This window comes from Syngnathus leptorhynchus, chromosome 8, assembly GCF_054491065.1.
Source record: "Syngnathus leptorhynchus isolate UIUO chromosome 8, UIUO_Slep, whole genome shotgun sequence".
NCBI classification, from domain to species: Eukaryota; Metazoa; Chordata; class Actinopteri; order Syngnathiformes; family Syngnathidae; genus Syngnathus; species Syngnathus leptorhynchus.
Genome location: NC_141202.1, coordinates 541,321 through 565,518, shown reverse-complemented (window position 1 = coordinate 565,518; position 24,198 = coordinate 541,321). Strand labels below are relative to the sequence as shown.

At 48.8% G+C, this 24,198-nt stretch overlaps 1 long non-coding RNA gene across 1 annotated transcript in view; it reads left to right on the top strand.

The window, feature by feature from the left end:
- The window catches only part of LOC147051523 (uncharacterized), a 124,103-nt gene that overhangs the window by 7,043 nt on the left and 92,862 nt on the right, over window positions 1-24,198 (top strand). Inside the window, exon 3 of the long non-coding RNA XR_015066960.1 lies at window positions 18,175-18,224. This is a non-coding gene — a long non-coding RNA (uncharacterized LOC147051523). The remainder of the gene's footprint in view (window positions 1-18,174; window positions 18,225-24,198) is intronic.

Below are 24,198 nucleotides of genomic sequence, written 5' to 3'. Positions count from 1 at the left end.
GCGATAGCATCGGCCGCGTTTGTCTCGTAATTGCACTGATGAAGCGGCGAGAAAGGAAGCGCGACAATGAAAAGGCCTCCACCTTTTGTAAGATGACACCGAGTCTCATCTCGCGCCATTTTTTTGGGTTTGTTTTAAAGCCCCTTTGATCTCCTGATCTGATGCGGCAGGGTCCTTCTACTGTCTCATGTGCCACTCCAGCACCTTCCCTTTCTTCTCCCGCTATCCGTTCTGACGCATGTATCAGCTTTAAAAAAAAATAGAAATAAAAAAAAAAAAAGCGGCGTTTAAGCTCTCATTTTAGCCAAATACTCCCGCATTTAACTGACAAGAACTTTTTGGGCCAAACTTCTCCCTACAGACCCTCGACGAAACATATTAAAATTCAAACGGATTTTTTTGAAAAATGCGACTCTGTGGTAGCGGAGTAGACTGAGACTTTGAGATCTCCGAGCGGCGGGTGAGCAGGTCAAGGCGCGTCGCTAACGACAGCGGGCGACCCGGCGGCCGCCCCGCATTACCCTTCACCTCCCGCCGCTGCCCCAGGCCGCCTCACCTTTGCCCCGCCGGTGAAATGGAGTCGTAATGATAATCGCTGAGATGGAGGCGCCCCCTCCCCCCCCCCCACGTCCGGCCCCTGGACACTCAGCCCCGGCTGCCCCCCAGGTCAGCTGCCACATTATGAATCCTCTCCCCTCCTGAACTCTGACTCTGCATTTACATATTTGCTCCACATACTTCCTGTCTTCCTATGGACTAGTTTGTTCCACTTTTCAGCAGGGTGATGCTGCTTAGAAATTTCCCTTTTGACTTTTACCGAGCTGTGAAGACAGGAGTGTAATAAACAGAGGAAATACACAAATATTAGAATTGTAATAAATTCAATGAAAAAAATGCCAATCGAAAAGTAATTCAATGTAATACAAAATTGTGAATAAGAAAAAAAGAAGCAGTATTAGTAATTGAATATTTCAATGACTAAAATAAAATGGGTTTTGGGGAAAAATAAAAAACTAAATTACACAGAAAATATAACACAAATTAAATCACACAACTATACATATTAGATATGAACGTGTGTGTATATATATCAGATGAAAAAAAAAGATACAAATACTTTTGTTGAGAGATCTTTCTCATGATTATCATCTGCTGCACTGTGCGTCATAACGAGCATTTTGGAAAGAAGTAAACACATCTCAGCAGGAGGGAGAAAGGAAGGAAGGAAGGAAGGAAGGAAGGAAGGAAGGAAGGAAGGAAGGAAAGGCGTATACACACCTTTGCCAACACACAGCTGTTGGCTCTGTCTTGATTTTTTATTTTTTTTTCCTCCTGCCCTTGACTTTTGACAACCTTTTTATTTCCAGGGGAGAAGGGGACCGGGCGGGCCGACTTCCATTTGTCTTTAAGGGACCCATATGGAAAATATAAATTGGTAGCAGCGGGAAAAGGGGCGAGGCCGCCGACATTCCCGGCACACATTTGAATTCATGAGCTAACGCCGCCCGTGCCTTTCTTTTCGCCTCGGAATCCAACGAGAATTGTCACAGGAGGGGAGACTCAAACGCGCATACGCAACACACATCCACTGTATTTCAAACAAAATGAATTTGACTTGATACAATGCGCAGTGTGACAAAATGGAAAGAAAGTCAAAGTGCTCGCTTAAAAAAAAAATAGACAAATGATTTGACATGATAATGCAAATGAAGAATCAAAACGATGAAACAACGCCGTGCTTCTCCCGCTTACATAATTCATCTCTTTTGACTTTTTTAATTAATTTCCCGTCGGCTGACTTTACAATTTAAATGATAATTTCATCCCTCGTTAGTGTCGGAGTTCGTCGAAGTCTTTGCTTTCTGAGCCGTTCCCCTTGGAAAGCATCTCTAAATACTCGCTAAATTCAAATCGGAGGGGGGGAAATAATAGAAACATTTTAATATATAAATCTTAGATCAATATTATACAAAAATATCAATTGATAAAAATAAATATGATATGTTTTTATTAGATATCAAAGCAAAATTCAAAGCGATTGAATGGAAAATAGACAGCAGAATTAGTTTGCCAGTTATGGGGGGCTATTTGGCTTGATGGGGACCACATTAGGAAGAGGTCGCGTCCAACTCGCGTGACCTTGCGGATAATAACTGCCACCGGCCTCGGAGGGGGTGTGAGAGACACCGATTAAAAAAAGCCAGCGAGGGGACAAAGCTCCGTCGTCTTTTCCCGACGTGCCTCGCCGTGTCGCCGCTATCGGCTTGAACGGAGCATTATGCAAAACCGGGATGATTTTGGCTTCGGGGGGTCCGATAGGGAGAATTGTGAGGTGTGTGTGTGGGGGGGGAGATGAGGATGGTTAAGGTGAAGGGAGGGGGGAGTGTAAGAGGGTTAATAAAAGTGACAAGTGAGTGTTTCATTCTATCAGAGCCCCCTTTCCCCCGGACAGGTAACTCACTTAGAGGATTTGCTGAGTGGGGGAGTCAGCCGCCAATTGTGTGTCTTTCTCAATATAAGCCACACCTCACACAGGACCCTCAGCTCTTAAACCCCTTTTTATATAAATATCTCTATATATATATATCGTCATATATAGATATATATTTAGAGAGAAAGAGAAGCCTACCTGAGGAACAGCGCAATAAAGGCCAATGTAATATGGCCACTTAGACAATCTTCCAAGGTGGCTGAAAAAAATCAACTTGATTTGGAAAAGAAATTGAAAGTGATTTGCAAACAGTAATTCCCCAAAATGGCATCGAGCAGGTTGACTTGGGAGAGTCGTTTCTATTCCGTCCACAAACCAATTGAATTCAAAAGTTATTGGAAAACACAGTCTGAGAAAAGAAGTGCACACCTTTGACCAGCAATGTTTTTCGCTTTCATTCACGGCCTCATTTCCTATCTATGGCCAGAATGCAAATCTTTTTGAAATCCAATCAGCAGACATTTACAAGTTGACTCCGCCCTCCTTTTGTCACTATGAGACCAACTTTTTTTTTTTTCCTCCTTTGAGGCCCACCGGGCATAATAGGAGACGACTCGACAGCCATCTTTGATAAGAGCGTAATTGGCTAATGATGACTGTCTAGCTGCCCCCCCCCCCCTTGCCCCCCAATACTGACAGTTAATTGTAATAGATTACCTGCACGGATATAATTGTTGGCGTACGTGTGTGTCGGTGATCAAGAGCTCGTAGTGATGAAAAAGCTCAAATGAGTTCCTGTGTGTTTTTACGCCGCCGCGCTGATGACTGTCGTAATTGCGAGCTCAATTTCCCCCGAGGGCTTGCCCCCCCCCCCCCCCAAATGAAAAGAAGTCATCCCACTCTGGCGAGCGTCATCACATCGGCGTCGCGCTCGAGGGAGCCTCGTCTTATTTGAATGGAACCTTTCTTTCTTTTGAATATTCCCAGCCCCTTCTTTCCCGTTCAACTTGTGTGTCACTAATGAATAAATAAATAAATAAAACACACAAGCGGCGGCTTGACTTTCACGCACGGCTGCGCCGACTGGAACGCACACAAGCTGTCGAGTCACCGTCAAGCCGGCGACACGTCACCGTGCGTGGTGAATGGCCGTGACGCACTCCTTAAGTTTTACAAGGCCTCGGCAAGGAGCGAGCCAGCGGCTAATGGACGTGGCCCCCCCCAAGGCACATTTGAGGTGGGCCAGTGTGTAAAATGTATTCTATCAAACTTGCTTGGACAGCGACGCAAAAACATAGATCCCCAAATTTGTTCGGCCTCGGCAGGGGGTCGGCCTCCGGTTATTGCCCCGCCCCCAAAGTCCCAAACAATATGCCAGCGCTTGTCTAGCTTGCCCTTTTAACTTGCCAAGGACCTGGCATGTCGCTGCCACTAATTGTCCATAATGGCATCATAAATTAGGGCCAAATCAAGAGTGCAGGTTGGAATGGAAACTCACAATGGGAGACAACATTGAGGTCTGCCAACCTGCCACGGTTATCCATCACGTCGCAAGCATCCGCAACGGGAGCCAATGTCGGCATGTTGGAAGCATACAATGTCAATGCGCACAAAGCGTGACTGTAATTCTTGACACTATTTATTGGAACAGTCCCCGTATGTTTGTAATAAGTAGGCAAAAAGACTTTAGCATGCTAATTATCCTGTTCCAACATTTTTTGGTGGCATTTATTTCAACTGGGTAAAGATGATTAAAGAATGAATTCAAGTCGGAGGTCAAGGCCCGCCTCTAATCGTGTTGGCAGATCCCAACCACGTGATTTAAAAGCAGCCCGGCGAGTAAAATTCTACTCCGAGCAGATTATTTCTCACCCCAGGCAAGAGATCTGCAGAAAATTCCCCCGCTGCTCAGGCACGGCGGTTAAATTTAGTCCAAGCGCCTGGATTTAGTCGCAACATTTTATCAGACATTCACCCCAAAGTATTTTGCGTGTGGTTATGTATTTGTGCAACGTGGGCGAAGGCAGCGTGCGTGCGAAGCGGAGTTGCCTTTCCATTTGAGGATGGCTGATTGACGGCCGAGTTTCCCCGGCCGGGAGTGTCGAGCGCTTTCCTGGCAGCGATCCACGGCGTCTTGTTCGCTTCCAGAGCCTTGGCAGGGCTTGCGCACTTGGCGTGCCAGCGCGCCGTTGCGTCAGCAATCATCTCTGAAAGCAAACACGAGACTGGGAAAAGGGATCAGGCTTTTGTTAATAGAAATTTCTTTCTAGCCATAGCGTCGTTTCCGCCCGCCCCCACGCAAAAACACATGTACGATCGCAACGTTTCCCTGTCGCGTGCCAACGAGCGCCGCTAATCCTTTCGATCGGGGACTCCCAAACTTGATCAGCTCGGGACCCCAAACTTTCTGAAAGCAGAACAACCATGGAAAGACTAATCGATTGGATCTTGTTTTTAATCAAGTCACCTTTTAACTACGACTACTACTGCAAATGCAGCTAGGCTAGCTAACACTTGGCTAAGCTTAAAACACCTTCTTCGGTGTTGTATGTGTTTTAGGAAGGGCACTTTTTAAGCGACGCAGTCTTCGTCGGTTACATAAAATTACGAGGCAAATGCTCTCCCGCTTCTCGGCACACAAGAGAATAGTAGGTTGAGGGAGTTTGAAATGCGTCCTAAGATTGTATTCCTGACCTAAATCTAGCTTTTTGTTTTGTTTTCCCTAATCTGGAATACTAACCTCCAGAGAGAGCAAATAGCACGCACGCTGCGGATGATTCAATAACGTGACGAGCTAGCCGTTCTCCTAGCGCACGAGAGGAAGGCCAAATTAGCCGAGCGGTATCAGCAATTATCGGGGCACGCCGTGTACCCGAGCCCTCCTAATAGGTATGTAGAGGAGGCATTATTCAATTAGACTGGCGACGAGGCTAGCGGCGCCGGCGACACTGCCGCTGTCTTCTCCTTATGAAACAACCTATTTAAGCTAAATCAACTCCCACTTAAGAGCGGCGGTAATAAGCGCGCGGCGACGCTTGCCGGCCCGCGGGGGCCCATCCGTCATGCCACGCGTTATACGGGAGTCGGAATGAGTGATAACGCCTCGACTTAGCCGCCGTCGCTGGCTGGCGCCCGCCGCAGGAGCGTTTCTTGCACGCAGCAGATAATATAGGCTGTGAACTCAGTTGGTGCGCTAGCTAGCAAGTCGCTTGATTTTACTTTGCCGTTAGAATTTGGTTTTATTGCTCAACATTTCCTCATGTGGGCGAATAGCAAAATGGGGCTAATTGATTTGTCAAAAGTCCGGCGCCTCTTCCGTTTGTGCTAATCTGTTATTTAGGCTAGCATACAAGCTGACACAGTTCCCCAGCCTCGTGGGAAGTACCTTTTTTTTTGTGTTGCGTAACTTGGTGACTATATTCCTGAAACGTGGGGTCACAAAACCTCCATTTAGGAAAGTGCAACATTTCTCAAAGTTTCATACAGGTCTGATGAACGATGTGTCGCCAGAGCCAATCCCCGCTGGCAAAAGGCTGACTTGCGCTGTGGTTGTTTACAAAATAGACGCGTTTATTTTTTTTTTGGCGAATGTTTGTATTCCTGGTAAATTACAGCGATAACATTCTTGAAAGTACCATAAAAGCCCCACAAACAAACGGGGGGAAAAGATGTTGACTATTTCTCGCTCTTGGATCATGAATAGCTAAATGAACAGATGAAAAGAACAACAAAACAGAGACAGAATTGGGAGGGGGGGGGGCCCAACCAATGAGCGTTGCCTTTGCGAAATTTCTCTTTCTGTTTTTGTTGACATATTTGTTTTCCGCCTCGCTCTCCTTCTCGGCGTGGCTCATCAGTGTGGCTGTTCGTGGGTAATGACTCCCACTGTGGCAGGGCCCCTTTAAGGTCTAGGTACCCAGTCTCCCCCACCCTGGACCCCCCCCTCCCCATACATTATTCATAGATCACAATCAAATGAGGGAACAACGCTTGGTAGCACGAGACGCGGAGCATGGCTCTTCCTCTTCCAAAAGTCCCCCGAGGTGCCACAGTCTGGTACACAGAGGAAAAAAAAAAAAAAAATCTCCCACTCTCAAACCTCCTCAACAGTTTATTTGATGGGGGGTGCAGACAGATTGACTCAGTACCAGCCCTCCGGTGACCTCCCTCACCCTTTTGGAGTAGTCATCACTTCCTGTTCTTCTCTACAGGGGTGCGCCCGAATTGTCTGGCGCGTTTGATTATTATTATGATTTTTTTTTTTTTTTTTGGGTGGGACAAGTTGTTTTGACATGGCTGGCAAGCTGTTTACTCTCGTCTGGTGTTGTGTTTTTACATACGTACGGCACGGCATCCTCCAATGAAAAGAAAACGATGTCATTTTGAGGATTCTCAGGAAAAAAATCACATCAGCTGAAGCCAGATATTTTGTAAAGATCCCCTCAGGCCCATCTTCTCCATTATTCTCCTGTGATGATCCTCCTGATTGGGGCGGCGGGAGCGGCGCTTGCGTCCATCCCAGCCCTCTAATGCGGGGTCTAATGGTTGTGACCCGCGCGGGACACAGGTGGGCCCCAGAAGCGCCTTTGATTGGCTCCATTCATTAAGCCACTCTGCTGCCGCGCTTCCCGAGCGAGGGGCGCAATTTTGGCGTCCAAATGGCTCAATTAAAAAGGTTCATTCAGAGCGGGACCCCTCAAATCTATCATTAGCGCCAAGCTAATGAAACCCAAATGCTACTCGGAGTGTGGCTGGCCTGCAATTGTAATTTGAAATCCAAAGGCATCTTGAAGCCCAAGCGTGTGGGAAATGTATAAGCCTCATTTGAAATCTTCAATATCTCCAGTGTGCTGTTTGCGTCCCATGCACACACCGGAGCTTCTTTGCATCCCGCGCGGCGCACATTTATTATTCATGCCGGCAATCAAATAAGTCAACTCCTCGGAGAAAGTTACTCTCTCTTTTTCCTCTTCCTTCAACACTCGCCACCTGCACGGAATTGCTTTCATGGCGACGAAGGCTCTGCGGCGAAGCCGTCGGCCCCGGCAGTAGTCGCCGCCGTCGCCAGCCAGCCAGCCAGCCAGCCCGACCGACCGACCGACCGCCGTCCCGCCTGCCCTCCTCCCCCGCCCGTTTTGGGGAAATGAGCAATTCTCTCATTGTAATAATGCGCCTCTGTCATCTCCCCATTATCGGCGTGATAAAAGATGAAATATTCAGGGAGGCTGGCCTCCTAACCTGATCTGGGCGTAATATTGGGCCCGTGGAAAATGAGTTTTATCAGCTTTAATATACTCCTTGGCAGACTGACCCTTGAAATTAAACATTATTACAGAGCGGATATTTAAAAAAGCGGGGCCGCAAATGACATCAAAATGAAAATATTAAGGAACATTACGGCTCCATCAAGTGCATGGCGGGCGTTTCTCACTGCTTCTCGTCTCGCTGTCAACCGTCACGCTGGAGGTGTCACCGGCACGTGCGCGCTCTTGTGCCTGCGTGTGTGTGTGTGACTGTGCGGGCTGCCGGTGGAATAATAAAAAATTCCGCCTGTCCCGCCCGCTTCATACGTCTGAATAAACTAATTATGGCTCCACGCGCTCATCACCTTCTTTATTGAGAATGCAGGGAAAAGAAACAGTGTAGGCGTGTGTGTGTGTGTGTGTGTGTGTGTGTGTGTGTTGTGATTGCACGTGTGGAAAATGGTAATAATGTGCAATCAAAGCGGTGTTTGATGTGTACACCACGCATTGCAAGTGATAGTTGCGCCTGTGTATTGCTGTAGTAAGTGTCATGAATTTAGTTACAAATATTTTCAAGTATCTTCCTATGGATTTGATTTGATGGACAAAAAACACGACATGGCGTAAAACCCTGATTCCAATGGTTAACTTAATTTGCTTGAGACCTTGAAAGTGGAATTTGAAACCTGAAACCCTGACCTTAGAAAAAAAAAATTTGGGGGACATTTTCTCCAAATTATTTGATCAAGCGATGTCGTGAATAACATTCAAAAAGTCTCCTTTGAAACATTCCAGCTGGCCACCAAGGAATTTCAGCATCTCGGACTAAAAGAGTTTTCCATAATCTTCTCAAAGTGGCTTGATAGAAATATTTAGGAATGACTTTTCCGTCATCCCCGCAAACTAAACATGAAGTGTGAGTGGGCAAATCCGTTTCCTTCATCACTTCAAAGCTAAACGCCATCAACGTGCGGAGAAAGTGGCGTGCGCCCATTTGTCACCCGACTGGCGCAATAAAAGGCGGAGGAGGCTGGGATGCCATTTGAATAGATTTCTCGGCAAGCGCGTCCGCGGGGTGGAAGTTGGATGAGTAAGCAGTGTCCCCCAGGAACGAATTAAAACTTTACTTTTGGTCACGGCAAAACAGCCCCCCCCCCCCTCCCTCCCTCCCACCTCTGAGCGCTTGTTGGCTTATCATCTCAATATACGCGTGTGTGTGTGTGATGATTGATGTGTGTCTGGTCACGTATGAGTGTGTGTGTGTAGCGCCAAGCAAATGAAGCAGACACCCCGGTGCCCTGAGGTTAGGGGGGGGGGGTGGGAGGTGTTACGCCTGCACACCGTCAGGCCCGGATGAGTATTCACAGCGGCATGTCCTTCTGAGCAGCTTTGGATGTCCTCGGCGTCTGTAACGGTGTCAAAGTCTGGTTTCAAGTCTGGGTTAGGATTTCTATTCCACATCTCTTTTTTTGGGGGGGGGGGAGGGGGGTACGCAGGTGAGGAGAGGGCGCCAGGATGAGGCCAAGCAAATACATGAAAACCACGATGAAAGCCAGGGAAAAGAAAAATGCGGGATCAACACCACGGGAAGGGGGGGGGTCGTCGCCAGGGGGGGAGAAACGCAGCGGAGGGATAATGGTTTTCTCTCTCTTCCACTTCTCTCGCTCTCTCTTTCCCTGCCACTTGATTCATTATGCTGATATACACACTATTTGCTTCCCGAGCGTGCTCCCCTCTCACGCCCCCCCCCGGCTCGGTGCCGATGTGTACGCTTGCCATAAATATAGCAAAGCACCGGCAGCTGAGCAAGGTCAGCCCGGGCCCGGTATGACAGTGCCGTGGGCGCTGCACCCAGCTCTTATTAGGAACGCACACGCAAAGCTCATTAGGACGGACCCCTGAGGTCTCCCCCCCCCCCCCCCCCCCCCCTTCCCACTGCTTCCCAAGCACACAAACAGATGCAAACATTGATCCATTTACTGTTTAATTGCAAAGCTGCAGTCCACGTTTTGGCCACTTTTGCTTGATTCCGGCCGGCGCCATTTTGCTTCTTCAAAGAAAAAGCCTTCTGTCCTCAATGGTCCAATGGCTCTGAGCCAGTGGCCGTACCAAATGCTTGTAAAGGATGCCGAGACTCGAGGCAAACATGATGTGCCTCACTCACACCAATTGGCCAATTGAAATTTTAAGTCAATGAACATCCCCAGTAACTAGTGCATGTAGCTGCTACGTGTGTTGTACGTAATGTGCTTGGCTCATGCTCTGGACACGCCCGAGAGACTCTGTGAGTGTTGCCCCCCTCGCCCCCTCGCCCCATCAGACACATGCTGCGACACACGCACACGGTCTGTGAGCAATTCCTCATTTCTACTTTTCAATCCATTTTTGATTTCATCATCAAGGCGCAATCCTGGAGCAGTTGATTCAATCTATCAACTCCTGGGTCACAAACTTCATCGATCCTCCAGAAACTTTGGGGGAGAAAGTGTGCCACCGTGCCCCTCTTTACTAGAAAATGCATTGGATAGTGATTGCCCCCACCCAATGCCAACCTCCTCCAACCTCCCACCTGCTTTACGGGGGCGGCGTGAGTCTGGCAGGCCCCGGCCGGGGCCCGTCAGGCGACTATTGGGCTGTGACGGGCAGCGGCCCCGCCCGCAGTCTGGCGCCCGCTGAGCCCAGCTTGCCAAAGTCACCTCGCTCGCTCAAACTGCCAAGGAGTCAAAGAAATACTAAAAATCATCAGCCTGCTAAGTGGACAACGATAAAGGGACGGCCCACGATGCGCTCACCCCCTCAGAGTACAATCATATAATCGTTAACGATTAGCCAGAAGTAGGTCGGACAAATGTTACTCACCTTTCTCTGTGTGGCACCCAAGCGGACTTATTATCAGTATTTGAGTTCAGTTGTAGCAAAAGGCTACGGCAGTCGTCACATTTTGGAGATCGGTTAGGAGATGTGGCAGGAAAGAAGCATCTCTGGTGGCATCCCTCAGAGGGTGAGGTAGGGAGGTGACAACATTGAGGAGGAGAAGTGGCACTTTTCCCGCTTCCGCTTTTCCTCGCAACTTCACATCCAGTTCAAGCGCTCGCGAGCTGCTACCGCCTCCCCCTTTGGCGCAACCCCAGCGAGATGCGTCGGGGTCAGGGAATATGGGGAGAGGAACAGAGGGAGGCCGCGCTGGACGACTTGAAAGGAATTCTAATGAGGTGGCGGCGGCGGTGGCGGCGGCGGCGGTGCTGTAGCGTTGCCGCTGCCGCGGCGGCGGTTGCCGCCCGCCTATTCCCACGACAACAGGCCCCAAACAAATAGCTGCATTTGAAGTCCCTTCGTTTTCTGCCTTTGAAAATGTTGCAAGTGTGTTTGTGCTCTTGTTGTTTTCCTGACTGACTGCCGTGCGTGCGTGCGTGCGTGCGTGCGTGCGTGCGTGCGTGCGTGCGTGCGTGCGTGCGTGCGTGCGTGCGTGCGTGCGTGCGTGCGTGCGTGCGTGCGTGCGTGCGTGCGTGCGTGCGTGCGTGCGTGCGTGCGTGCGTGCGTGCGTGCGTGCGTGCGTGCGTGCGTGTTTGTCTACCTTCCTCAGAAGAAAGTGTCCCGGGAACTGATTGGCTTTAATGTCTACACCCAAACCATGTCATTATTGTTATTATTTCAAAACAAATGTTAATTGCTCATTAACACAGTCAGTCCACTGGTGTGTTTGCTCTTAATTCACACCATGGCATTTGTTCAAGTTTTGTCGACGTGGAAACATTTTTCTCCACAAGCGTTTTCAACTTTAGCACATTTCCTCAAAGACCAACGCCTCAGTGACACAAAATGAATTGGCAGATGGAGTCTAATCTTCACTTCTGATTTTATAGAAATGTGTCCCGCAAAATAAGAAACAAGTGTCACTAATGCATTATGGAGAGAATCACTTTCAGCAAGTGGGACAGCATGAAAAGTATTCCCCCCCCCCCCCCCCTGACCCGTCACTCATTTTGGTAAGTGTTTTGGTCTCGGGCCATGCAAAACATGTCTTTGTTTGATCAAAGGCACGTTGCGACACGGTCAGGCGAGCCTCCTCGTCTCGTCCCGAGCGCTCCTGAACATAAAACAGCGGCAGCAGGCCCGACCGACCTGCTGCCGAGCGTGTAAGTGGAATATCTTCCTCCAGTGGCTTATTGAGCAGCATAATTACGTCGCACATATTGAATTCCGCTAATGCGCCAACGCTAGCTCTTATTTAATACGGCAAACTCCCCGGAGGAGGGGAGGAGGGTGATTTGGAGCTCCCATGGAGCTCCTCGCTTTGTAGCGTTAGAAATATGTCACTTGTAAATGCGGCCAAAGCCTAATTCTGCGATGGTCCCCTGAACCAAATGTGATTATTTGGCCCTGAGCGGGCTATATATCTGCACGGCGACTCCTTCATTCCCAGCCGTAAAGCACAGCGGCTTTTCAGGAAAATGGGATGCCGGAAAATCTGTTTGGGTCTCCAAGATGTTGCCGATGTCAAATAGAGTTTCGGGACGTGTTGCGATTCGAAAAAGAGACGTCGGAATCAGGCCGATATCGTCATTGACTCCGAATTTCCCTCTGAACTTTAGCATAGACGCTGCTACTGTTTTAACGTTTCAATTGGGTTGATTTGTTTTCAAATGACAATTGGACATTTGACTTTTAGTGAATTGTACGTTGACAGAATTTGGATTGATTGAAATGAATGTAAAAATATGCTGACAAGATAAGCACGCTTTCTTTTAGTAGTTTATTATTGTCCCCCAAAAAGATCACATCGGACGAGAGGACAGGACAGGACAGGACAGGACAGGAGTGTCTTCAATCCAAACGTTTGTCGACACTTTTGGGAGCAAGTCTTTAATGCTCGTGGCTGGTATAAATGATTGAATGAAATCACTGTCTAATTTTCATGAAGGAACAATCGGCGTGTTTAGCCCGAGGCCTGCTTGTATGGAGAGATCACATGATGTGCCTCTGGAGAGTAATACTCAGCTCCACCTGAAGATGGCAGCCAAAACCTAGTTAGTCGCCCCAATCTGCAGGCCGCCTTTTTTTCTTTTTCTTTCAAAATCATATTCCACCATAGGGTCAAATGTGTTTTTATTTATTTATTGTCGGATCAAGCCGAGTGTGTTTGTTTCACTTAAGCACAGAAGGCAACATAGAAATGCACGCCGCGTCATGTTTAACGAGGATGCATTTTCAATCTGTTGGGAGAGGAAGGCAAGACGGATGACGTCCCAAAACAGACTCCAGTCGTCGGACGATGTTTCTTAATGGCGTCTGAGTTTGGTGAGCAAAAGATAAATCCCACTTTGGGATAAAATACATTTGGGAAAAGTCACTTTTCGTGTCGTCTTACAGAGATCACGTGACAAATGGTATGACTGGATCTTCAAGTTTGGAATAATGATCATTTAGATTTGCTGACTTTGCTCTCAAAGGACGACGTGTGGCTTGGGCCTTCAATTATTAGCGTCCTGCTTGAGTGCCGCCTCAATCTTTGCATGTGTACGCCTTGACTTGAGACAAAGAAGGCGGCGTCGCCATGGCAAACAATGGGAGCTTGGGGTGGGGCAAAGCGGGGGACCCACCCAAACAGATGAGAGAGAGAGAGAGGTGGCGGGCCAGAGAGACGGAGAGGTCACGCAGGGTGGCGATCTGGCCGCCTTTCTGCGTGTCTGGGTCAAGTCTGCGCCGTCATGCTCCAGCGCACTGCTCAAATTGATACCCCAACAATGAGTTGGTTGGGGCGGGCACCTCGTGTCACGCTAGCTGTGGGGGGGGGGGGCGACGCACAAACTCTTGCTATTTGGACACATCAGAACCTCTTTATTTGAAAATAAAAAAATACTGTTTTACTCACCGGCCAAAACACGCTGCATCAAAAAAAAAAAGTCTCAAGGACCCAAAATTGAAAATAAATCTAATCTAATCTGAAGGAGCCATTCTTTATTTTTTTATTTGGCTAATCCAACGAGCCCCAATGGGAAGGCAGGTATCCCAAAACAGACTCAATTACAAACAATCATTTTGATGATTGGCCGTGAAAAACAGGGCACGTTCGTCGCCTCGACTTTAATTATTATTGTTATCGTCGTTATTATTATTTCACGGCCTGTTTAAAGATGTAACGCGGCCCACAAAGCAGCGCTTTTAATGACCAATTAACAGGAGCTCCTCGGAGCGCCGTGGCCTCGTGGAGGATTTGCTTGAGTAAACAGGGGTGCGGCGGTTGGGGGGGGGTCTATCTTGTTACACGCATACAGAATAAACGGCCACGCACACGCACACACCAGCCAAAAGAATCTTATTAAAGGAGCAGCGCTGTTTACCAAAACCTTGAGACTCGCTGTGATGGAAACTCTGACGAAATGGCGTGGAAGAGAGAGTAAATGAGCGCAGGCCGCATCATTAGCATTGCTCAATAATGTAGCTGGGGGGTAGGACGGCGCCACTCAAGGCCACGGGGCTTTCCGAGAGGCTAATTTGGACTCCGCCGTGTTTACAAGCATCTCCCCCCGACCGAGCGCAAACAAACCAGCGGAGGCTCCCCGCAAAATCATCCGTAAGGAATCAAGCCGACGGCCAAATTATAGCAAAAAATGTTCGGACCGGTCCGACTTAGAAGGGAGAACGATACCAAGAAAGCCCACGAGGTCAATTTTTTGTCCACGCGGTCTCGAATAAAAACCCGGCGAAAATCAAACGGCTCTTTTGGCTAATTGCTAACCGGCGCCATTTTACAAGCATTTGCAAACCTCGGTTGACATTCTCACGGAGAAACTCCATCAGCAGCGCAGCGACAGCGTATTATCTTTCCGTCGAGCGATCAGACAACGCGGTTAATAAGTCGATTGTATTTGTTTTCCATTTATCTCTCGCCTTTTGAAGACGCCCGGCGGTAATTACGCCGCTAAGTGAAAGTGAAACGGGCGAGTCGCGGGGCGAGCGTCGTGCGAACAACAGATCGAGGATGACAAGAGGCTCAGTGGAACAATGCAGAGAAATGCTAATCCCCCCACCCCCAACCCCCCATTAGGAATATCACATTGTAATAGAAAGACAAAACCACAATCAGAAGGGAATAATACATCCGCGGCTGACTCATGCCAATGTGTTTAGCATAATGAAAGCGTGACTTTTGCCGCCAAAGTATCGTAAAGCAAATCAAGAGGAAGGCTTAAACGCTCCGTGGGAGGTTGTTAAGAAAGACCACGCAGAGAAAATGTCGAAAGACTTCAATGTCAGGTGAATTGACAAAATGATTATTTAAGGGATGTTACGATTTGGGAATGGATCCTCCCGTGGTTCTTCTTGGAAGCCGAGCCACTTTTCGCTCAGGAACTTTGTTACTTTCTAAAGGGTAGAGTCATTGGACTGGCGTCCCGTGATGTGAGCGCAGCTGGAAGCCGTCACCTCGCCGCTGTACTTTGAATTCATGAGCAAAGGAGTCAATGTTTTGTTGCTCGCTCAGCTATTGACGGAGGTTTGGATGGATGAATGAGCGCCTAATTAATGAACACGGGACGGGCTACGCTTGTACAGTGGAAAGGACCCTTATTGATGTGCCGCTGCTTTTCGTCTTTTCCACGTTGGCTCCGAGGAAAAAGACAAATGTCATTTACGACAAGGACTTCCTGTCATATGAACAGAGGCAGCTTGAGAAGAAGAAGAAGAAGAAAGACACTTGATCTCCATCTCTCTATCCTTGCATGCTCCTTTCTCTCTTCCCTCCCGGTCATGCTAATTGCTCCCAAGGTCAGAGTATCGGAATCCCGCCTGCCTCACCCCGCCCGCCCGCCCGCCTCGCTTGGCTTTGAATGGCATGTTTTGATCAGGCCTAATTTGATTGGTGGATGCCGTCTGCTGGGGCGGATAGGGACGCCCGCCGCTTTACAGCCCACTGCTCTTGATGTGTGTGCGTGCGTGCGTGCGGCATGCGTGTCAGGGCGATGCATGTCAGGTTATGAAGTGTCGACGGAGGAGAGTGTTACACGTCAGCGGGGAAGTGTTTTTTGAGCCGTGTCAGAGGATGTGTGCAGGAGGGGGGGGGGGAGTGCCGGTGTGTGTGTGTTTGAGTTGGTGTGCAAGAGTGACATGGAGCGTTTTGTTGCATTTTTAAAGGCGACAGAGGGCCTGATGCGATCGGACGTCTTGCTTTTATCACTCCCAAAATGTTCACGGGTCAATTTGAGCACTTGTGCATTTCGCTCAAGAAAACTAAAAGATGATTCCAAATATTTCAGGTCTATTTTTGCCTTTAGGTCAAATGGATCCCCCCCCAAAACAGAATTGCTTTTAATAAACCAATTGCTGTCACGTAAGTGTAAACTTGATTTTTGTTTTTGTTTTGTTTGGCTAACGTTGTGAGTTTTCCATAACGCAAACAGACACAATTCTATGAATATCTATGAAATGAAAAGATCTGTAAAAGGCTCCAATTTGTCGGCGAGCTCCGCACTCTACTGAGTGCCGCGTCCGTTGATGCGGCGTGTCATTTCCTCACTTTACGATTGGACTGCTTTGCCATGGGCTATTCCGGCCAATCGCAAGGAGAATTATTTGTTAGGTTGCCACGCAAATAAAAATGCATCAATTGTCCCATAAAATGTCTAAAAGTAGGCACGCTGTCATTAGCAATTTAGCTTGATGTGATAAATTATGCATCTTTATTTTTTGACTGGCGAAAAAACAACAAGGTATTTACATCTCAATGGGGGGAAATGCGGCGCCACCACTCATTTCTTTGGCAACAATTATTTTAACATCTTTTAGGATGTCCAAAATAGAACGCCGACTGTCAAATGGAGGATGCGGCAATTTCACTTACTTTCCATGATGATTAGAATTTTGTCCTTCCACCTGCCGCTGTCTTTTTTTCAAACCATTTTTTAGAAGTGATCGCTTTGAAATTGTGCCTCACTCACATAACATCAAAGTGACATATTATGCATTTCTCACAATTAAAAAAATGGTCCAAATTGTCCCTCAGTCCGAGACGGATGGACTCCTGTTTTGCTGGTGAATGTGCATATCTTAAAAAGAAGAACAAGCCATTGACCCATTTTCTTTATTTTATTTGTCACTTCTCGATTTTGTGGTCAAATGTGACGTGCACAACTCATTGGAAACGAGCCGCCTTAGCTAATGCTAATTGAGGCTCACCCTGCAGCTCTGCTTACCTTTTGGCCTGTAGGCAATGGTGCTGTACTTCTCTCCGCATAAACACAAAGGTTGAAATCGGGTCTCGCGCACGCCCCCCTGGCCCCGACTGTCCTGCCCCCACCGGGGGGGGGGGGGGGAGAAAGTGAACTATGTACAGTAGGAAGTCGGCCGGCCACCGAGTCGCTCGTGGCACCGGCGCTGATGCGGCCCTCTTATGAGTGAGATTGATAGGGCCTGTGATCAGGGACGCAGCGCCGGCGAGATGGATCGCATCACACCCGGCGTGTCCTCCGCTTCCAGGATAAATGAACACAGGGGGAATCTATCACTCCCTGAGAAAGAGGGAGGGAGGGAGGGAGGGAGGGAGGGTGTTACAAGGAGACTTTTTCTGACCAGGAAAGTAGCAAGGTAGAAAAGTCAGGGAATAAGATGGAGGAACTGGCGACTGCACAGGTTAGATGTTAGTGTGTGTGTGGGTGGGGGGGTGGGGGGTTCTCATGTTGGGCTGTCAGCCCACCATTTGTCACGGTGAGCGATCGGATGCGCCGCCGAAGCCATCACTCACCTTCTCCGAGCTTTGTGCGTGTGTGTCTTCAAACAAACCACGCCCGGGTAACAACTTGATACACAGTTTCCTAAATAAATAGATGATGCAAGAAGTCCACTTAAGACACTTGAGTGCTTTTGATCTCATTGCCATCAAATTTCGAGAATGACATTCCAGTTCATTGTGTTTTTCTGAAGTCCTATAAAGGTTTCTCTCAACGGATGGAAAAAGCACAATTGCGCAATGGTGGCACGCAGACACGAGATGGTTGAGTTTGGAGCATTGTTGCGAGCCAAAACAGCAGCACCCAAACGCTCTCTGATGACAATCTGAAATGATCATTCAATTCCAGATTTACAAACCAAAACAGCAGCACCTATTTTCTTTCTGACTGAATTTTATTTGACTTTTTCACTCTTGCAGCGATCCTAATCAGTGTCCTCGAGACGACCCCCGGCCGACCCCCTTCCTTCCCCCACGTGCCGCTCATTTCGCCCGGCTCCAGATCTTGCCTTGGTCACGGCTGATTGGCAAACGGCACCTTATTGCATTAGGCCACGGCTTATTAAGCCGACGCTGTTCAAATGCGCCTTGCTTAACTGGGCGACAGCTTCTCAATGAGCTGGTCTTGCCAGAGCCGTCCGAGATAATTGCCGAGGCCGGGAGGGGGGGGGGTTGTTTTTTTGGACTTAGTTGACACTCGTCACGGATGGCGTGCGGGTGTTGTTATTGATGTGATTTTTGCATATTTTCCAGCTAATATGGCCTTCTTTCTCCAGACTTGTTGTTCTTCTCCACCAAGAAGAGTGACAGCTTCCACCACTGATTGGTGAGTCCTCCACTTCTTCCAGTAATCCCGTCAATGCTCTCAACGTGGCTCTCGAGTGCCTCCCCCAACCAACCAACCAACCAACCGCCGCATCGTACGCACGGCGTGATTGCCCAACGTCAAAACGAGGGTGGCGGCGGCGACAAAGGAATGTTGTAACAATTAATCACGGGGCGAACGCCGAGGAAGGCGGTAATTACGTTCATTAAGTGGCGAGCGGCGAGGACAATTAAGTGGCGTCGCCGCAGATGCCGTAATAAGTCACCCTGCTCCGCTCCGTCGTAATGAGCGCCATAGCTTCCACGCTCACGTGCTCCGTTGAAAGCCTTGTCTAGGATCTCTTTCATTTCCTCGCCAAAGATCTAATAAGGACATAACACGGCGGACAAGATTTGTAGTGGATCATTTGGGAGGACATTTTCTGTCAAGCAAGCACTCCAATGTATCGGTGCATTTAAATATATGGGGAAAAAGTCACTTTACACGTGTGCCTTTTTCAACACATGGCATTTGGACATTTGTTCAATAAGTTCTGTGCTCGTCCCGCCGGCCGTTTTCTGCGGTGTAACGCGAGCGAACGGACTCCAACGGCGCCGGCGTGCGATGGGAGAAGAACTCTGTCTGCTGCCTGTCGCTGTCGATCAATCAAACCGAGGTTGACTATTTCTGACCCCCCCCCCTCCCTTCCCCCTCCTGAAGCTGCCAGGCGTGAAAAATAATAGATGTTTAGGACTCCTCGCTGTTGTATTTATTTGCCACCACAAAGGAGAAGATCTGGATGTAGCCTCTTCTCTTGACATGAGAAAAAGGATCATCTCGAGGTATGTGTGCTTTCCAGGAGAGACAAATAGAGTGTGGGCTCTTTATCACCAACAGACAATGGCCACCACACAGGTCTTATTTTAGTGAGTGCCAAACAGTCCGTCTCTCCTCTTATTTCTTTTTCCTCGGGCGCCTTTCTTTCCTGGTTCTCTGTCATTGGCGAGCCTATTTGCAGGCTGTTTGTTCCCCCCCCCTCGCACCAGGATGGATGCGAGGCATGTATCACCTCAGGTAAGCTCAAGTGAAAGCAGCCCGACTCGCCCGTCGTCTGTGGGAGGCTCTGGCTCATCTCTGCCTCTGCATCCCCGTAGCCTTAATCTGTGACAGACCATTTCATAATCACAGCCGAGGGCCCTTCTTCTTCTTCTTGCGCTCCTTCTCATCGCCCCCCCCCCCCCCCCCCCCCCCCCTCGCCTCTCCCAAAGTGCAATAATTCACAGGCGTGCGGCACCCTCCCACAGGCGGATTAGCAGACGCCGTGCTCGTCCTACATAATCTCGCCACAATGAGGCCCCGTACGTGCCGCCCGCAACCGGCGCGCCATAGGGCGCCCCCCCCCCCCCCCCTCCCCTCCCCCAAAAATGGACCCCCGACCAGCACCTGAAGTTGACGTCTGACTTTGTGGCTCTTTCTGGGGGGGAAACATCGAAAATGAAAAGGTACAGGGTGACATTGCGCGAGCGAAGGCGGCGGAACGCCATCGACACTTTTGGAAGGATGGAAAAAGTTTGACTCAAAGAACGCCAGCCCAAATTCAAAAACGCCAGAGAGCAAACTAAACTTCATTCATATATAATAATAATAATAGATACAATAAATAAAAGGCTCAATTCTTAGCACCTTCAAATGACGACGCCGTTAACATATGGTAAAAAAGCAAAAGATGATCCATATTTGCCATCATAATAACTGCTGAGCCGATTAGCAGCATTGTTGCCGAGACGTCATTACACTCCATTTTGGGTCGTAAATTAACAATCATCTGATTTACTACAACAGCCGATTCCCCCCCCCCTTCCCCAAAAAACCCAAAACATCCGTTACTCATTCCCACCGTATCTATATATGTAATGTTACATTTATGTATTAGCTTTAGACGGCTTAAGTGTGAAGCTGTGCACAAGCGCTCCGGTACCAGAATGTCAAATTGGATCCATGGCTCCATTCCGCCGCGTTTCATATAATGCCGTAATGAAAGGCGAGGATTTATAACGCATTAGCAACCAGCTCCATCAGATTTACAGCCGTAAATCCATTGTGGAGCCGCCAAGTTTGCCTTCTCCAACGTTTCATTTCATTTGCCCCGCGAGTGGCGGCCTGTTCTCTGCTAGCAGGTGAATGAAATCATTTGCACGCACTTTCAGCCTAAACTGTGGAAATTGCCGTGTGTAAAAAAAAAAAAAATCGCTTATTGGCAAACATGTATGCGCCATTAGGTCGCCGGATTACCTCCAGACGATCCCATTCTATTTCGAAAGCTTTCCCTAAAACCGCTCACGCGTTTCCCATTAATTCCCCGTCTCGCCACACCTTGAAAGAAAAGGCGCGGAATAACGTCGGTGCCTCGGCCGCGTTAAACATCGGGCCCTCCTCCGGTCTGGTCCCGCTTTTATTTTGGCCCCCCACGGCAGTAATCCCTTAGAAAAGCAGCCACGGCGGCCGGGCGGGTCGCAGCCGGAAAAAACGTGCCGTCGCACACCGTGTCCTTTAAGCGGCCGACATTCCCACCTGTTGGGTCAAGGCACGACTGAGATGGACTCCGTTTTGGAAGAATCCAGAAAGAAAAACAAGTTGTGGAAAGGTTGATGAGACTAAATGCAGTTCTTATGCCAGCCTCCGCTCTCTCTCTCTCTCTCTCGCTCGCTCGCTCTGTGGTGGTGTCACGGCAGCTGATTTATGGCTCTGTTTAAGCGAAGGCCACACGTCTCTCCCCACGGCGCTATTTGTTTCAGTAGCGCTTTAATTCTTTTCTTTTGGGCCCAAGCAACAAAAATGAACCCTTGCTTCTGGACGCACGCCGAACCCTCGCTTGACCATCCGCCGCCGTCGGTGGCTGATGTGGAAAAATGAGGTGGCGCAAGGATGCCATTAATAATGCTCACGGGCCGCTCTTTGTTGACGGCGGGCGGGCGGGCCTAATTTCATCAGAGGATCTGGCTATTTTTATCTTGTAAACAGCCATTACTCAGGAGAGCTGAATATGAATTCTGAGAGAGAAGCATCCTTTCACATCAGCCCGCCTTTCACAAGCGCTTTGCCATCAGCGCGGCATCGGGCGGACTTTCCCGGGCTTCCGACCGCAACGTCATCCATCCGCATTGTCTGGACAAGACTTCTCTTGTTTTGCTGGTTGACGCCGGCCGGGGATTAGATGCGGTCGATTTCTCGGAGGCAGCCGTTCTTTCGATTGTGCCTCTGTCGATTGTTCATATCAAAAGCGCTTGAGAGGAATGCGTTGGATTGAGCTCATTACGCCATTGTGCCCACCCCATTGTCTCTGATGGGAATTCCCTTTGGGAGATGCTAACCTAGCTTAGCACGGCTAGCGTCCGCCTGTATGTAGTTAAAATGCGTTGCCGTCGGTGTGACGAGTGTAACTCCGGGCTTAGAGCGAGCCGTAGGATGACCTAACCGTCACGGCGCACCGCCCGCAACGATCGGCAGCCGCGGCTACGCTGGGGGGCCCGATTACAAGGCGCGCCCGAGTTCAGGTGTGTTTTGTAGCGGTACTGCCAAGACGGGTTAGGCTCCCGCTCGGATGCGGCTTGACAGCAGGCGGCGAGGCCGGCCGGGCCCACCGGGCTCCGGGGCCTGTCGGTGGAGCTGGAGGGGAGCGGACAACACTTGACTCACAACTCAAGTCCAAAAAGATGAGCTGTTGGTCAATCAGTGTCAGGGCCGATATGCTCCGCCGCCGCTTGCTTGCTTGCTTGCTTGGCACGCGCTCGCTTCTGTTGACTCTGGGCTGTGAGTTGGAAACAAAAGTTTGATTTCACTCTTTTTCCACGGAAACGTTGCCGTGCAATGTCACGCTTGGGCTTTTTTTTTTTCACGGGGTTAACGAGGTTTCCTCAATTGGCTGCGCCGCTATTTTGTTCAAATGCCAGGAGGGTGAGGGATGTAAAGTTGTGTGGGAAGAGGAGTCTAATGCCTTCCTAAGGTGAGCCATTTGGCCACCACGCCACGCCATTTGTATACGTCTGCGTATTTACCCGCCCAGGGAGGGAGAGAGGGAGGGAGGCAGCGGAGGTGACCTTTTCGGCGAGGAGATGGCGGCGCCTTGCGCCGAGACGTCGCTGGCTGCATCCTAATGGTCACCCAGGGCCACCTTGCCTCTGTGGCCGTCCTGATATTTGCCTGAATGGCAACCAATCTCAAAGAACAATTGTGGTTTGAGGAATATAGACGCCATTTGTATCGCCACAATGTTGATTTAAGGCATCCAGCAAAACAGCTTGTCTCCCTCCGTCAGTTGTTTTGAAATTGTAAGTGAAAAATGGAAGCCTTCAATGATGTGCTACTTACTTCCAGTTGCTATCATAAGGCTCAAGAAAGGAGATTACAAGAAAAATCCCAAAGTGATTTTTAGCTGCAAGGGAACATCCACAGGTGCAGTTCATCTCTGGGAAAACTTTCCGGAATTGTCCGCTGGGAATATAGCCATCGCCTCCTGTTGCTGTGCAGATCATTAGGAAAATGAACGATTGCGCTTGTGTGTGTGTGCCTGAGTGATGTTTGTGCCACCGGGCTACGGGCGGCATGATTACTCCGTTCTGTCTCCTACTTACCTGCCGGCCGGCCCACTGACTTACCGTCAGCATACTAACTTTCCCCCCCGTCCTCGACCCTAAGACACACACACACAAAGGCGCTCCCAAATACATTTATTAATCGCTACAAAACTTGTGAATGTATCAAACCCCGACAGCTGATTCTAGGCCAGTAAATTTATTCCCCCGGGGATCCTCTTTCCTTCGGGGACGTGGCAAATACCCCCCCACCACCACCACCACCACCACTGACTTCACTAGTTGTTTTTCTTCTCTTGTTTTATGTGCTCGCAGGCAAATAGCGCAACATACATTTTAAAAGCGCATCAACGACTCGGGGGCAAAACGCCCCCCCCCGCCCCATCACAAAGGTCGGAAAAATTACAGGAGCATCGATTGATGTCAGCGGGGTGGGAACAAATCTCAGTACGGGTTGAAGATTTTTCACTTGTGCGAGATGTCCCCCATTAACAAGCGCACCAGATAATGTTGGTGGGCGGACACACGGCCCGTGTGTGTGCGTGTGTGTGTGTTGGTATCATAGCAAACGTGCTGAGCCTTACAAAACGAGGAGTGCTAATGCTAGTACTTTGTCTTTGCAGTAATCCATCAGTGCAAAATATTGTTACAGTGGGACCCGGATGGTAGAAAACAATCCGATTTTTTTTTTTCTTCTGTCCCCCTATTGGAAATGAAGGAGAGAGAAATGGTCGGTTGACGAGACAAACCGTCACTGTCATCAAGCAGCCAAATGACATCATCTAACGCACTAGGTGTCAGACTCAGATGCTGTTTCAATCATTATTTCAATATTCAATGTATATATTTGAATCTTCATTTCAGTGGACATTGTTCTGCTGATTTTGGTGGGCGTACCTTGGCCACCACGGGGCAGTGATAGAAACACGAGGGATGCCTGTCTACATGTGTTGCTCCACCTTTTGTGTTAAAATCTTCCTTTGATTCAATCTGTGGACAGGCACTCGCTCCAGAGACCCAACTATTCATATAGAAGCAATTAAAAAGTCAATTTTCCTCCTAGTTCCCCCCTTTCAAGTCTCACTCGGTTGTAGTGTAAAAGTGCTCCTAAAACCAGCTTTGATGAAATGACTTTATAGTACATCATGTCGCAAAGAAGTCGATTCCCGCGGCACATCTCTGACAGCCACTTTTCTTACGTTTTTTTTTTTTTTCTCTCCTTTTCCCATCATCACGTGAACCCGCAGCTCGAGATGTTCTGAGCACTTAAAGATAATTATTGAAGAGAAAAAAAAAACGGACAAATGACACTCTAATGAGGAGGAAACAAGCGTCCCGACATTTTTTTGTGACCACCTTTTAAGATTTCATTTTTTTGTTTGCCCATTTGACAGAGTCGGGCT